Genomic DNA, 16,665 nt, shown 5'->3' on the forward strand with positions numbered 1-16,665 from the left:
GCTTCGAAGGGAAATGTAATGCAAGAAGGAAATTTTCAGTAAATATTGATGTAGTACTTCCACCCTTGCTCAGGAGCCTCATGCAAGCTGCAAACCCATCACCCTGTTGCACGAGTCAGCTGAGGGCTTTTGGAATTTTGACTCCGAATGCTTTAGGAAGGGCACGCCCGCCCCCGTCCTCCATACACCCCCTATTGCGTTTGCCTAACCTGCTTCTTACATAATTTTCTGCACCCTGACAATATGTATGCTGGCAGACCCTCGAGTGGGAAGCCATTGTAGTAATACCGTGTTTCCCCGGAAATAAAACCTCACTGGAAAATAAGCCGTAGCATGATTTTTCATGATGCTCCTAATATAAAATAAGCCCTAATGCGTCTTTTGGAGCAAAAATTAACATACGACCTGGTCTTATTTGGGGGGAAATACGGTAGGGCTTATTTTATATTACGAGCATCCTGAAAAACCATGCTAGGGCTTATTTTCTGGTGAGGTCTTATTTTCGGGGAAACGCGGTAATAAATATGGTGTAATCTAATACTCTAAGAATCCATATGGCTTGTTCTTTGTTGTGGGGGCTGTCTTGCACATTGTTGGATGTTTGGCAGTCCCTCTGGCCTCTACCCCCTAGATGCCAGCAGCAACCCCTCTTGCTCCCCACAGTGGGTGAAATCTTCCCCAGCTGGGAAGCACTGGTGTATGTGAAAGCATAGATACGACATGAAAAAGGGCAGTAGCCAGTGTGTTTCCTGGTGCAGGCATTGGGACTGGGTCAGGGATGGTCCTAGGCACCCTACCAAAGCTTTATCCTTTGGGCAAAGAGAACTTATTAGAGCATTTCAAGCACATGTTACATTTTTGCCATCAGATGTCTCTGTGTGTGGGATAGATTGGAGGAAAAAACAACTGGGGAAGAGAGAATGGTTTGCAATCAAGGCCCTAAAATGTGACAGAATACAGGGGAGGGGACAGGTGAACGATTTAAGAATTTAAGAGTTGACAGGATCTAACTACCAACTGTGAAGGGAAGAGAGCAGTCATGGGTGACAGATTTTGTGCTTGAGTGACTGGAGATTGACATCAATTAAAAGAGGAAATATAGGAGGAAGCATCGGTTTGAGGGAGAGCCTAATGGGTTTTATTTTAGGGTGCTGAGTTTGAGATGCCTGCAGGACAACCAGCGGGAACAGGGCAGGAGGCAGGCAGAGGTCTGGGGCTCAAGCTCTGATGGAGGGGGACAAGTTGGCCGCTCTTACTTGGTGGTTGTTGCTGTGGATATAGAGGGGAAAACCCAGGGAGGGGGGAGAGAGAGAGACAGAGAGAGAGAGGAGAGAGAGAGACACAGAGACTGGTGCCCCTCCAGGTCTCACCCTGGCCCGCCAGGAGGGAAATCAAGATGGAGACAGATGATCTGGTCAGAGAGCTGGAGGCAGCTCTACCCACCAGACACATATGGTCTAAATGGACAGATTCAACAGCTAAGCAACAGTTCTGTACATAACTAAAGATCAAAACAGTGTGATGGCCTCAGTCTGTGCTGTCGAGGTTGAGTGAGGTGAGGGCTGTGTGAACTCGCGGAGAGCTTTATAAAGGACAAGAATCGACTATAGCTGCACAGAGCTTTCTCAAGGGTGTACCCTGTGCGTTGACGCAGAAACTGGAAGGGAGCCTCTTCAGGTTTCCAGGCAGGGCTCTCCCTGCTGCACAAGCTGCAGGCTGTCCCCTGTCAGCATCCTTATCATCTCCCATCACAGAACACAGAAACAAACTGAGCATCTTGTTTGCTTTCATAGCTTTCTGGGAGTTATTTTTGACCAGGAGATGGGGAAAAGAGAGAAGTAAACCTTAGTGCTTCCTGTTGTTTTCAAGTCATGTACGAATTTTATCTTAGGACAAGTCGTAGTCATCATTTTGTAGTTTTAATAATATGAAGCATGACCGCCTAGAAGTGGCCAAAGGGAAATTGTAAAGAAAATCCAGGTTCCAATGGCTTTAAAAAAAAAAAAAATATATATATATATATATATATATATATATATATATATATATATATATATTTAAAAATTTACCATTTTAACCATTTTTAAGTGTACAGTTCTGTGGCATTAGTACATTCATATTGTGCAGTCATCACTACCTTCCAGCTCCACAACATTTTTCGTCTTGCAAAACTGAAACTCTGTACCCGTTAAACAATAACTGCCCATTCTCCTCCCTCCCCAGCCCCTGGCAACCACTGAATCTGACAACTCTAGGTACCCTGCAGAAGGGAACTCATGCAGTATTTGCCTTTTCATGACTGGTTTATTTTACTTAACATGCTGTCTTCAAGGTGCATCCTTGTTGTAGCATGTGCATAATTTCCTTGCTTTTTAAGGCCAAATAATACTCCATTGTATGTTTAGACCACATGTTGTTTAGCCGTTCATCAGTCAATGGACGAATTGGGCTGCTTCCACCTTTGGGGTTCTGCTGCTATGAACATGGTGGTACAAATAGCCATTCGTGTCCCTGCTTTCAGTTGTTCGGGATATGTACCCGGAAGTGGCCGTCGGCTTTGCGGTGTGGAGGATCCCTTTCTCTGTTGGGGATAGCTGGAATCACTCCCTAGCTGCGTATCCTTCTGATGCCGCCTTTGCTTTTTACCCTTCTCCGTTTGCTCATGGGAAAGTCTTAGATGTCCCTAGGCCAGGCTTTGTGACCAGCTGGAGAGCCACTCTGAGCCTGTCAGTAGTTCTTGGCTATGAAGACTGACATACATCCACTTAGTGCTGTACTGGAGTTTGGGTCAGAAGACCCACGTTCTAGTCTCAATACTTCCACTAATATGCTGTGACCTTCGCAATTTGCCTCATCTCTCTCTGGGCCTGTTTTCACAGTCACACAATGAGAAGTAGAACTAAGGATCCCTCCCAGCTCACAGAGGGGGAGGGCACAGTGGTGTCCTCAGCCCAGAAACCAAGGTGGGTGAAAAGAAAGCAGAGCTCCAAACACCTACCATGTGCAGTTTAACCAAAAACTCACCTGCCCCGAAACCTTGCATGGTTAGATATTTCTAATGGCTTACATACTTGCTGTGCGCTGGTACGTGGTGCACGGCTAGTCTTGTGAGTAAATGGAACAGCAATTGCCCTTAAAGCAAAATTATAGGATCTATATTACCCGCCCTTTGTTGAGAGAATGGGACGAGAGGTAGAATAACTGGTTTCACCATAGATTTTTGGCAGATGTCACCAACTAATATTGGAGAGAATATTGTGTAGGCAGATTTTCTCTGATCAAGACTAGTTAGGACATGGGCCAAGAAAATTTTAACCTCTTTCCCTCCTCCACCCCAACTTCTTTAAAACAATGTAAATAACAGATTTCTTTCTCGTTAGCTTAAACTCCGAGCAAGTCTGTTCTCCTAAACTGGGAAGGGAAGTCCTGGGAGGTCACCCTCATGATCCACTTTCAGGCCCTAGGACGGCACGTGAAAATTTGGACTGGTATGGGGTTTCTGGCTTGGAGTTGGAAACTAGGTATTCTTCTTATCAGCTCTTTCTCTACCCAACCAGTGAATTTACAGCCATGTATATATCAGTTACTTTGTGTCTTGCTTTTCTATTTCTCATCTGTTAATCTGGCCAGTGGGAAATTGTAAAGAAAAACCTTAGGTTTTTCTCCCGCAAGGATGTGGAGTTAGGGTGTTCGGGTGACCAGAACCCGGTTGGAGCATGTATGGAAATGTATAACATTTTCCTTTTAGGAGACATTTTAACCATCTAATTAAAAAGAAAAAAGACTTTCTTTAAATCCAGATGCTACTAAGTCATCAGTGTTTTTTTTTTGAATGAAAAATTAGGAAACAATTTTGAAGATTGTAGAATTTCCCATGGTGTTTGGGACCAGCTTATGACAATATGGTGTTCATAGGGAGAAAATCCATATTGAATAAAACTCTGAAAGAAACGAACAGATTTGAAAAGACAAACATTATCCTAAAACCTAACAATCCTTCCAGGTTTTCTGGAAGCATGACCTGAGAAGAACTGCAAATGAACAGAGAACATTTGCTCCTCTTTTGTTCAAGGACTGTCAGTATTTTAATAACAAGACTTCATTCCCATTTAAATCATTTATATACATTTTCATATGTACTGTGAAGGCCTTGGGGTTTGTTTCTCTGGGTAATGGATCATGAAAGACCCCTTTTATTCCAGCTGTAAAATAAGATGAATTTTACACATAGTGGAAGTCACGATATATATATATATATATATATATATATATATATATATATATATATATATATTTTTTTTTTTTTCTTTTTTCTGTTTGGGAGCGTATTTTTTTAAAATTCTATTTCCTGATAAAATCTTAGGGAGTAAAATCAAATCATATTTTCAGTTGCTGACATTTTTAGCAGGAGTAAGTATTCCAGGGGCTGGCTGATAATTTCTGTTTTTGCTAGTAGTGGTCTGGGAGGGAAGATAGGAATGTTGTTGGATTAGGAAAGTTACTCGTATAGATTTGGTTGAAATCATCATGACCAATGGGCTTCTTTATACAATTATTTAAAGCCCCAATTTTTATTCCCATTTGAATGTAATAATAACCCTGGCCCTTTAATAAGTACAAAATTTTAGTGAAGTGTTAGGTCACCAGGTGGAAAGTTTTTTGACCCATCATCGTACCTTCACATTTCTAGTGTACATGAAATGCACATTTTGGTATGTTTTTGTTTTCCTATGCCTGAAATCTTCAGTACATCTCAGTGAACTGTGTATGTGTGTGTGTGTGTGGGGGGGGGGGTGTCTGTATAATGAAGCTACTGTGACTCCATCACCAAGGTGTGCGTCCCTTGCTGATGGAAGAGGTGTTGTGCAGAGAGCTGCAGGAGGAGGCCACAGATGACTTCTGCCAGGATCTGAATCCCGCCCCCACCCCATATTCTCAGAAAATTAAAGCTGTTTTTCGCAGCATGGTTTCAGTGCACTCACAGGGCAAGGGTTGGCTCCTTCTCTTACAAACACCGTTTAGCTGGATGCACTCATAAATGAAAAATGATCTGAGTGCTGTGGGTGGGGCCCTGGAGCTCAGGAGGTGAAGCCAGGAGGAGGGGAAAGAGCGCGAGAGAACCAGCTCCTGAGCTAAGTAGCATAGGGAGCTGGCAGGAACTCGGAGCACACGCTGGCGTGGCTCACGTTTTTGTTGATAGTTAATATCCCAGGACTTGAAAGAACTGAATGGATAGGGGAAATGAACCACAACCAACTTTGGAGTCTGTCCTAGTCAAGCGGCCGTGGCACACAGAGGAGAAATCTCACCTGATCAGCTCCTAAAGCAGGTAGGAGGGGAGACCTGAGCGCAAGAGACAATCTGATTTTCTCTCTGAATACAACTGATTTGTCTTCCACAGGTTTTTGGGGTTTTTTTAAAGTGTATGAGACATGAGTAGATAATGTTGACATAAGAAACAGACTTAGCCTGGATTGTGCTGGTGGTATCTGCCCAAACAAGAGTTTTTCGGTTACTGGTTCGATGACCGAATGACAATTGTATTCTGGGGTTGCTTTAAAGTTAAAAAATCACCCCAAATCATGCAGTAATTAAATTAAAACTGACTTAAAAATTAGAAGATGATAAATGAACTGCAGACGTTGTTTTAGAACGAATACTTTGAAGACAGTCAACCAGAAACTGATTTTCAGGCTTGACCGTTGCTATATTTTCATATTTCGGAGCCAACAAGGTGCTTGCTAAATTTTGCTGGCTTTTGTATAAAAGGAGGTGGATGTATAACAGCTGTGAAATATCCAGAATTGTCTGGGATCCAGAGTGAAGCCTGAATGCACTAATGTTTTCTCCATTAAGGCCGTCTGCCTCCGCTCAGCTTCCAAGTCAGGGAATTGGAAAGTAGAGTGAAAGTAAAGTGTGGATTCTGAATATTTGTGATGGTGGGGAGGGAATGAGGGGCCTCGGTTTGGAAATGGTCACAACGACATGTCATACTCAGAAGTAGAAAATAGACAGGAAGGGCCATGGGTTGTAGCCACACATGAGGATAATTTGAAGACTGATCTGTGGTTCCTGTGGTGGTTAGCTGAGTCTCTGAGAATTGTCGGAGCTTGTGATAAGAGAAGCAGAACAGAATAAAGGCCATCTCAAGTCTGGATTTCTGAACCATTTCCAGGCCTTGCTTCTGATAGGCGCCTGGATAATTTGGCATGGATTTCTCCCCTAAGGAAGTGGTCAGAGTGTTGTGTTGAACTGACGTGGGGTAGGTCGGAAAAGGCATGTGCGGTCAGAGTGACAGGAGCATCAGAATTAGGTAGAGAACTTTATTTCAGTCGAATAGGCCCGCCTAAATACTGGTGCTCTTGGATCTGAGCTTTTGAGAATGCCATATTAGCCACAGGGGTGCATCTGAGACGGCAGATGTGGGAGCTGCTGTGCTTACTGCTTATTGGCTGGCTGTTGTCCTCGTGCAATGGTGGCCAAATCTTGTGGCTTTGCAATTTAGGCCTGGAGGCCTACTTAGTCAAGGCAAACCTGTACCTTATCACTTGTCTCTTTCTCTCTATGACTTCTCAGGCTTCCACAGCTAGACCCAGGGTATGTATAGGGAGGGGACAGCACCTCCTGTGGTCTTCAAGGAGATCTTTTTATCACTACACCCAACTCTTGTTCTTTCTTGCCCGCTGTCCACCTATTGGGTGGGTCCCTTTTGTTTCCCGCCTTTCACACCTGTCCGTCCTAGGTGCTGTTTGCAGTGAATTAAGCTGAACTGGGGGACAGGCTCCTTTCCCAGGACCATTCTGGAAGCAGTCGGAGATCAGCAAACAGTGGCCTGTGGACCAAGTCCAGGATGCCCCAGCCTGTTTTTGTATGTCTCGGGAGCTAAGAATGCATTTTACATGTTAAAATATTGAAGAAAAAACAAAAAAAACAAAGAAGAATACAGGACAAAGCCTGCAAAGCCTAAAATATTTACTCTCGGACCCTTTAGAGGAAAAGTCTGCTGACCCCTGCTTAACATCATTTATGAGCAATGTGATCAGTGGGTTGAGGCAGCTACTTACGCCCTCAACAATTGAGTGGGCTGTTTGTTCTGGAAACTGATTTTAGTTTCACAGTCTATGTTAAGTGGCATTATTGCCTCCAAAAGGGTAGATTCATGAGCAAGGAAGTTGAAGGTTTTCTGCAGGGTCCAAACAGTGGGACATGAACTGTGTCTACAGTTAGGTTTTTCACCCTCTCCCCTATTGGTGAAGCTGCTGATGAAAATACCTTGAGACCCAACATGTGTTGACTGTATCCCTGCCGAAAGAACCTGATGGAGACTAAAACTCTGCTAAGTTACACAAAAACGATTCGCTTCCTTCTTTCTCTTCTGAGGACTGAATGCTGGCCATACTTCTACAGTCTAAGTTGGTGTTGCCACTTTGAAAAAAATACAAACTAAGAGCGAGTTAAATGAATATCGTGTTTTCTCATGTTTAGAACAGTGTTTCTTTATTGCTCTCGAAGAAAGCTTACTGTAGGCCCGCCAGCCTTACCCCTGAACATGTAATTCTCCTGAACCCAGCACAGTATTTCATTGTTAATGTCATTTCTAATAAGGCAAGGGGGAAATTGTGGCCTTGCTCTTGTGTTAAAACTGCAGGCCTGGATAAAGAGCTGGCCTCTGTATGTTGCTTATTGTCCATTGCAGAAAATCAGGAATGTTTTCACAAAAAGATTGTAGTTTAAGAACAAAAATAAAATGGGTGGTATAATTTTTTTTTTTTTCCCTCCAGGACCTTTCAGCCATCTATCCTCCTGTATTTGGAAATTAGTTACTGTCAGTAGAGAAGAATGGGGGTGGGGCCTAATTTGACGGGTGAAAACAAGTGAGAAAGGATAAAATTATGTACAGTGTGATGCCCCATGGGAGTTTGAGCCTGGAGAACAAGATGGTGGCAGTATACTTGACAAGTTGGGTTGTCATAGCTGGCAAGGGTGGGTCCTTTAATCTACCACACGAGCCAGGCAGCACCTTTGTCTGTATTTAGAAAGCGGGTTGGCTCTGAATTTAGAGATTAAACAACCTGTTATTCCTGTATGCACTGGAATTTCAAACCTTGTCACAAACTTGATTTGTGTAACTGCTGAAACTCAACTGGAAGCCAAACAGACTGAGGCCTAGACTCCCCACATGAGGGGCAGTTAGGAATCACAGCGTGTGTGGGAATTTATCAAGTTTGCCCGAGAGAGTGTGGTGCTGTGAGGCCAGACTCAGTGAAGGAGGCTCTGGGGTGAAGGGTCAGCTCTGGGTTCCCAGAAGGCCATGATCAGAGGGTGAGTAACCTCTTCCTCCACATGAGTCAACGGTGTACATCTCAGAGCTCTAGAACTACCTTGTATCCCAGGGTAGCAGGAGGCACCTTTTCACTTCCGAGGCATGCAATCAGGTTGGCTCATGAAGAGACAGAAGAATCAGGGCAGGCAGAGTTTTCTGATAATGAGCTGAAATGGAGTACAAGCCATGAACAGCCCTTCATTAACCGACGTATTTACAGAATGTCGGGAGGGCTAAGTGTCCTGCTCAACGTTGGAGCATTTGCCCCCTCCCTTTCACTATCTGAACAGGGCTGGGGTCTGACCTCTTTCATTAGCTTTTTACGGATTGCAAATGGGATAAAAGACTGAGCTAGAGGTATACATATGTGTGCAAAAGTGTGTAAACCTAGAGGAGAGAAGCAGCTGAGCAAAAAGAAGTTATGATTCTGAGTTACAAAGACAAAACTTGCAACCATGCCCATGAAAGAGGGTCAATAATGTCACATCGTGGTGGCTGGCAGAGGATCCCTTTGCATGGCTTTATGTTCCCGTACAAGTGTGTCCCTAAGAACATCTGTAGGCAATGCGCTCTCCCACTTCCAAACATGATTTCTATTCATTTCCTGCAGTGGGGTCCGGGGTGTAGCACGAAATCCCTCTCACACTGGAGGATCTCTATCTTCTCCTCGGTGGTCGGGGAACAAGATGCCAGATACCTCCTTCACTGACATGCACCTTGCTCTGCTTAGCAAAGTGAGAAGGCTGAGTGGCTGAGTGTGCCCCACCAGGAGATCCGATGGCTTTCCTGTCCCTGCGGACACATCTGCCCCAGGCTGCCTTGGTTTGTTAAATCCAGGTGTGCATGGGTTTGCAGCCATTCTATGACTCCACAGATAACCTCAGTAGGGCATGATATGAGCATATGGTCTTGGCTTAGCTACAAGGTCCCTGCATAGTGAGTCAGACTGTGACAGCAATTGACCTGGGACTTTAGATCTGCTCCCCGTTTTATCATCTGTTCCTGAAGAAGCAATCAAACTATGTTTCACATGCACCAAAGGAACTCAGCACTTGGAGGGACCAAAAGTGTCTCCTTTGGTAAAAGAGAAGGATCGTCCCATAGTTTGTGTTTTTGGAAATTTTGAAGTTTGAAGGCTATCAGGTTGGCTTAAAGTCAGACAACTTTGGACTTTTTTTTTTGCCTTTCTAATTTTGACACTATTTTTCTTCCTGAATTAGAAGAAGATGGATACCAAGTTGGAAATTGGCAGAGTAGGGCAAGTTGGAGGAAAGGCCAAAGTAGCCCTAGAGAATCAATTCAGTTAAAAGGTCTCTATTTCAGTGAGACTCCTCAGACTGGAGCAAAACGACAGTTGCAGATTACTCCCTTGAAGAGCAGGTAAGTGGCTTCTGTCTATACATTATATTTCCCTAAGCTTTGCCCTTTTAACAAAAACGTAAACATTCTTATAAGCTCTCCTCTTTCTCCCTCCAAAACAAAAGTGGTCCTGCGGTGAACAATTTAGAAATCCCACCCAAATCAGAACACAAAGGGAAGTGCCGAAGCCAGGGGGGAGTGGGAAGAAATTCAAAGGCACAATACTTGACCTTCACTTGAGTGGCATGCATCTCAGGATTCATCCTGGAGCTCTTCATGGGACAGCAGCCCTTTCATTTGCTGCTGTTTCTGCCTCTTTGGCAAAAGTGTTTTTATTTTCTCCGGGCTTGCTGGCTCCATCAGCAAGAGGAAAGGTCCGCCTTCCAAGGAACCTCCCTTCAACTTCACTTTGCAACTCTTGGACTTAAGTTCCCAGACGGCTGCATGGGGTAGAGGGTTGACTGCTGGCAATACGCTGCTGGCTTTGGAAAACATCACAGGTATTGTACTGTAGCAGATGCAAGACAGTTTTGGCATGGGAGTAATAAAGACCTGGAAGAGAAACGGAAAATTACCTCTAAGCGCTGCAGGGAAGGAGGTGGCAGAAATGAAGGATGCAGTTTGGATTTGTAAAGCTAAGTCCTTTGCACAATCTTTTTTACAGGCTAGAACTTGCTTGACTTCAGTTTCTCTCTCAAGTGAGTCAAGGAATGTTAAGAGAAGGGAACGCTGGAGCTGAGTAATGTACCTGGAGACATCTTGGTAGTGCATGAAGATATTATTGGGGTCTCAGTGGCCTGACCAAACTTTGTGTGGTGGAAATCATGCTGTTTTCATAATGCTGAGGCGTTAGACATTCTTATGTCTATAACTAATTAGACATTCTTAATGAATTTCTTACGGATACTAAAAATGTAACACCTCATCTTATAAGTGAGTGGAGTCAGTTATTTCCAGCTCTCACCAGGAGCAACATTAGTCATCCCTGTAGTGTTCTGGTGGCTTAATTAATTACATTTGTTCCCACTGGGATTTCAGAATGGGGAGAGAATCTGCTATCAGTTATAGTCTTTTCACTGTGAGTTCTTCATCTCTAGCGTCTGGGTTACTTTAAAACCTGAGCAGCCTTAAACCTGAGCTATCAAACCTTACATACCATCAGTCACCTTGCTAGACTCAATGATGGTGAATAATACAGTGCTGATTTTTAAAATCAATTTAACTCTGATATGTTTCGCTATGATACACTTTTGTTATCTATAGATTGACCCTCAAATCTGTGAGGCTTCCTCTACTTCCAGCCTATTTTCTTTCTTATGATCATGTCCTAAATTACCAATCCCTGAACGCGGGTAGGTGGAGTACTAGATAGAGATAATGCAACTAACTCATCGTATGATGTTCAAAATGCAAGGTATGGAAATCTTTTTCAGATGAGCAAACCTAGGTAGGGAAAAGCTAAGTGTGAGTGATTGGTGTATGTGTGCGTATGCGTGTGTGTGCGTCTGTGCGTGTGCATGTGCCTGTGCGTGTGTGTGTGTGTTTGTGTGTGTGTGTGTGTGTGTGTTAGGGAAAATGGTTGAAGCTGAAATCAATTCATGGCACTCACATGGACCTGGAGACATAGCTAGTTTTAAGCAAAAATCTTTATGTAAGACTGTGTCTCAAATTTGTAGGTCTTTCTTGTCTTTTGTAAACATGTGGCCCAAACATGTTCATGCACATGATTTGTTTTTGTTAGAGAAATGCCTCATTGTGTAGTAGCGACTTTTCTGTGAGAGTTCAGACCAAGTGTCAGATGAACTCCCCAAGGCTGATATGTTCAGTTCCATTTTACTCTCATGGCATTTTGGCTAGTGTGAGGAGAAAATAGCCTGCAGAGAACAGTGTGGATGCCTTAGATATACAATTTTGAAATTTGGGGACAAATCGATTTGGGCTTTTTCTGAAAATGGATCTTATTTTGCGAACCACAGTTGACATGGCTGTGGGAAGTGTTGCTTATTCTTGGCAAGAAAACCACTCTGAAAAGGTGCCTATGATCCAAGAGACAGAGAGCCTGCCTCAGGCTCTCTGGCAGAGCAGGAGAAATGTTTCAGAACTCAGTGTCAGTAATTTATATTAAATCCACATTTGTCTGGAGAAGTACCTATGCAGATGGAGAAGGCAGCTTCCTACGAAATGGGATTATTTTAGTTACTCTGTGTAATGGGATTCAGAATGTGTTCTGGCATGTCTGTCTCAGAAATATTTAGACCCCAACCTACAGGATTTGATCAGTACTTATTAGACATCTAAGTGCTTAGCTTTGTGGTAGGAACTCACGTGGAAGCCAAAAAGGCAAATGCAGTAGTTGTCAGAGAAGGAAATGATTTGAGCATTTTATGCCCAAACTAAGATCAGACAGACAGATAGATAGGGGACCAACATCTATATTCCTTTTGCAAAAGATCCCTAAGTGTCTCTTCGTCTGAGCCTAGATTCTGTTAATAGAGTTCAGGGGGAGGCTGTGAACCTGGAAGCAAAGAAAATCAAATGTTTATTATCACTAAACTATAGCTCAAATTTAATATTTCCTTCAATAATGGATGCAGGAAACAAAGCACAATATTAGCAGTCCCCGTGTCTTTGTCACCAGTGAAAAGATGCATATTATTTGTAGCAGACAACTTCCAACATCATCTACACTCGTTACTACTTTGAAAATACATCAGTTAATAAACTTGTTGCTCGATCTTCTTGCTTAATGTGTTATAAAGAAGCACATGGGTTATGATACCACAAATTTTAAAATATTTACATTATATTTCAGCATAGTTGGGTTTCTCTGTAATCCTAAGTATTTTATGCATTGAAAAATATTATTTGAGACTTTACCAGACAGTAGAGAGGTCCATGGTACAAAAATAGCTAAAAATAAAAAAAGAATGAATGAAAAGAAAGAAAACCTGTCTTAAAGGCTATGCATTTTATATTTATTTAGATCTTCATTTACCAGGAGAAAAATATTAACGCAGGACGATAGGATGTGTTGTAACCTGTGAATCACCTGGGGATCTTGATAAAATGCAGATTCTTATGAGGAGGTCTGGGGTGGGGCTTGAGATTTCTGTATTTCTAACAAAGTCAGAGTAGCCAGACTGTAGCCTACAGTAATCCAAGTAAAGGTCTGTGTTTTCCAAACTCACTTTCAATAATTGTAATCAATCTTAGTTATAGGTAATAGCTTTACTATTGTGGCACTTGGTTGTGGGAAGAGATGTCCCAGTAGAGGGAAAGTTGGAGACTCTCAAAAGACAAGCAGACTTCCTCTGCGTCAGAGTGACCTGTGCTCAGTGTTTTGGAGCCCAGAGCAACTGCCAGGCTGAGAAATGAACGTGGGGAAAGCTCAAGGTAAGGGGCGTGGTAGCAGATGTGTGTCTCCCAGGTGGCTCTGTCATGGGAATGCCTTGCCCAGGAAGCTGCTGCAGCTGCAGCCGTGTGAGGGGCTGTGCCCTGAGCTCCTGGGGCCCGTGTGGACCAGGTGCACTGCGAGCAGTACACCGCAGCTGCCTGCCTGCAGCCCGTTGGATTTCCCGTCTGATCCCTGTACGTGCCTTGTGACCATATGCTCCGCTCTGAGGAGCACTGTATGGCTTCCTTCTTTCCCTAAGGGTGATTTATTAAGTGTGTAATTAGATGATGCAAGTTGTATGTCCTTGTAAGATTTTCGTATCCATTTGCAAATTAGAGAAAGCTCCTTTGGCAGAGAGTATGAGGGGGAAAAGTCACTGTACCTCCATGGCCCAAATAGCTTTCTTTAATAACTCCAGAGACGCCGGTCCTGACCTGCTGTCTCTTAAAGGTGTGCGTGCTACTGACCTTGGTCAGACCGCTTAGGTATACAGCCAGATGGTAGCTTCACAGGGTGGCCACAGAGGTCCGGAAGTCCACTTCTGTCCAAATACCAGAGGTTATCAGCTGCCTGGGGACTTACATGCTAATCAAACTCCCAGGAGACTGGCATCCAAAACCCAGTTTATTCATTCCTAGTGAAGGAAGGATCCTTCCAATGACTAAATATGTTACTGCTGTCTTTGTTTGTTGTTTGCTTGTTTCCGCCGTCTTAGCCCTGTTTCCCCAGGAGAGGGTACTTGAGGAGGAGGATGTAGTATGAAATAAGTCTTAAGGATGTTCCAGGGACCTAGACTTAGTGTTCTCTCTCAAGCCTAGGGATGAGTGATCACACCACAATTCCCTGAGACTCTGGACTTGTCTCAACTAGACTCCCGTAAGACCACTCCTGCCCCCACCCCGTTTTCTTTTCCCTCATTCTCTCCTCCATCGTGGTGATCCACCAGGTGTTCTGCTTCAGTTTCCATATTTCCAGGCCCTTCCTGCCTGAAACCCCATCTGTTACCCTGGGCTGAAGCCAGATGTTTCCTGGGTCTGCTTGCCTGCCCACCAGCCATTTGTGCTTTGTCTCTGAGGAGCTTCATGTGTGTGGACGAGGCAGGGGGGACTTCTGCAGGTACATCGCCATTACACGGTGACTCTTACTCTCTCTACTCTTGCTTACTGGTTTTTTTTTTCTTTTTACTGCTTATTACTATTTCTACTCTTGGAGCCAATTCCCCATAGCCCCAAGAGTGGCGATGCCAGCCTTAAGGAAACACAGATGACACCTCGTGACTGGGAGTGTTCTCTCTGCAAAACATGATGTTTTATACTAATCTCCACAAAAAGACTCCCTATCAATCATGGATGCTCCTGGTTCCCAAAAGCCTTCCCATGAATCTAGCTGCATCTCAAGAGGCGTTTAATAAAATACAGACTACAGGGTCCCCACCCCCAGTTCTGGGTAAGGGTCTAGAGTCGTAAAATGTTCCACAGAGTAATGCAATTCCTCTGATGGTGGCCACCTGTTTGAGAATGTTTTTCTGTCACTGCTGTCTTGTCACCAATGGGTATGGTGATTGGAGATTTCTCTTATTTCTTATTTATACTTTTATTTATGCTTAAAGCTTGTGTGTAATAAATGTGTCATCTTCTTCAAATTGAAGCTTTCCCAGATTATTCGTATAATCAGCCACATCTGAAAACCACCCCTGTAGACCTCTTATCTCAGACCCAAAGCCCCCGTTTTATGGATGAGAAAACTGAGGCTTCGTGGCTGAACTGGCATCAGGGGATGTCATCCGGGTTAGTGCGTGGAGACCACACTCAATACATACTCCTTGACTTCACCCACTGTTCTAAGCCTCAGGGGCCCTTGTTTCTGGGGTGTCACATTAGAGTAACAATAATCAAATGTCTGTACAGTGTATATGTGAAATGCGGACCAAATTCAACCCAAACATTGTCCCCCGTTCTAGCACTAAAATGTGAGAGGCATCAGCCATCCTGATGCTTCCACCCCTGACAGATTCAGGCTCCCAGAATGTGCGGAGGGCCCCACGTTTTCATTAGACCACTTCATCCTTCAATGCCTCAATTTCTCTATCTGTATAGTGAGGATAATTCTGTCTGTGCTACTACCTCCCTTACAAAGTTTTTGTGAAAATCAAATAAAACGAAGTGTATGAAGGGCTTTAGGGGTAAAGTACAAACCATTATTTAGTCTTAAAGTGGTCTACTCATCACCGATATTATTATATTAGCCCCAAAGACTTAACACTTCCGCTGAGTGGCTCCAAATAGAATCACTACAGATAGAAGAAATACTTTATTATAACCCATTGAAAGGCTTACTTTGTGGGTGGGGTTGGGGAGGAAGAATCAGGATTCCCATAGAAATAAATCACTTTTGAATTTCCTGATTAAAGTAGCTCTAATGGCCCATCAGTGAATCATTTCACACCCTCTGCCCTTAATGGCCATTTTCCAGCTGCGCTCCAGAGCCAGGAATCGTTTGTGCGAGCGAGTTGGTACATGTAAGTCACAGGATGTTTTTCTGTCTGCTCAAAGGCAAGGACTGCCTTTGATGCCTCTCCTCCTCCTCTGGGTAGTGAAAATGCTTCAAAATTTGTCATTTTGAGAATGGCAGGGTTTTCGACCTTGTGTTCCAGACGAGATTAAGAACCAGACAGATTTCAATGTCAATTAAAAAGTTTATGCAACTGTTCCAAAAGAGAGAGCCCTAGAATGAATAAAGCTTTATTTTTCTCCCCCAAGAAATGGCATTGGTTAAGAATGAGGGAACTCAGTCGATGGTAATTAACCTTAATGATATAAAGTATCAACTATGTCTCTATAGAGTTGCTTAGAGAAAATTTATGGACTTGGGTAAGGTATAAATGAAATGAAATTTGAAAGAAAATATAAGAAATTAATTTTAATGAAAGAAATGTGATTTAAGGACATGACACAGATGGCATGTGTTTATTAGAAGACCCTTCCAGCTCTGAGATCATAGGATTCTATGCAAAAATCCTAAGTAGGAATGAATAGGAAAGAGTTCATGGGAGAAGCCATTCTTAAATTGGACCTTGATGCATAAGTAGGATCTGCATAGTCAGAGAGAATGGGAAGTGCATTCCTAGAGGGTGAGAGTCCAGAGTGGAGGCATGGGGGTGAAGCAGGGCTGTGTGGGTTTTGTGGAAGGAGCTACATGCGAACAAGGAGAAGAGCAGGAGATGAGGTTCACCCTATAGACACTTGTAGGTTGGTCAGGTTTGGTCTGAAACAGGAGATTGAAAAGACTTTGGTAATACAGACAAATTATGTTAAATGGTTCAATCATTTCAATTTGCTTAGAAACCCAAATGCCAGACTACTGAGAGTCTGCATTAGAATTACCTAGAAATGCCTGACCACTGCGCTGTACACCGGAAGCTGAATAATATTGAATGTCAACTATAGTTTTATATATATATACATATATATATATATATATATGTATATATATATACACACACACACAGGATATGGAGTACAGCACAGGGAATAGAGTCAATAGAATTGTAACAGCTCTATACAATGTCAGAGGAGTAATAAATTGGGAG

At 43.3% G+C, this 16,665-nt stretch overlaps 1 protein-coding gene across 6 annotated transcripts in view; it reads left to right on the forward strand.

Annotated features, from left to right (window-relative positions):
• PDZD2 (PDZ domain containing 2) overlaps positions 1–16,665 on the forward strand; it is a 329,192-nt gene that overhangs the window by 200,583 nt on the left and 111,944 nt on the right. The window contains exon 1 of one of the 6 annotated variants that reach the window (XM_033110379.1): positions 5,135–5,329. The exons of 4 other annotated variants lie outside the window; for them this stretch is intronic. The gene's annotated coding sequence lies outside the window, so the exon portion shown is untranslated. Of the gene's footprint in view, positions 1–5,134; positions 5,330–9,683; positions 9,704–16,665 lie in introns of those variants that run through there. One more of the 6 variants, XM_033110381.1, reaches the window with a different exon arrangement.

Source organism: Rhinolophus ferrumequinum, chromosome 7, assembly GCF_004115265.2.
Source record: "Rhinolophus ferrumequinum isolate MPI-CBG mRhiFer1 chromosome 7, mRhiFer1_v1.p, whole genome shotgun sequence".
Classification (NCBI taxonomy): Eukaryota; Metazoa; Chordata; class Mammalia; order Chiroptera; family Rhinolophidae; genus Rhinolophus; species Rhinolophus ferrumequinum.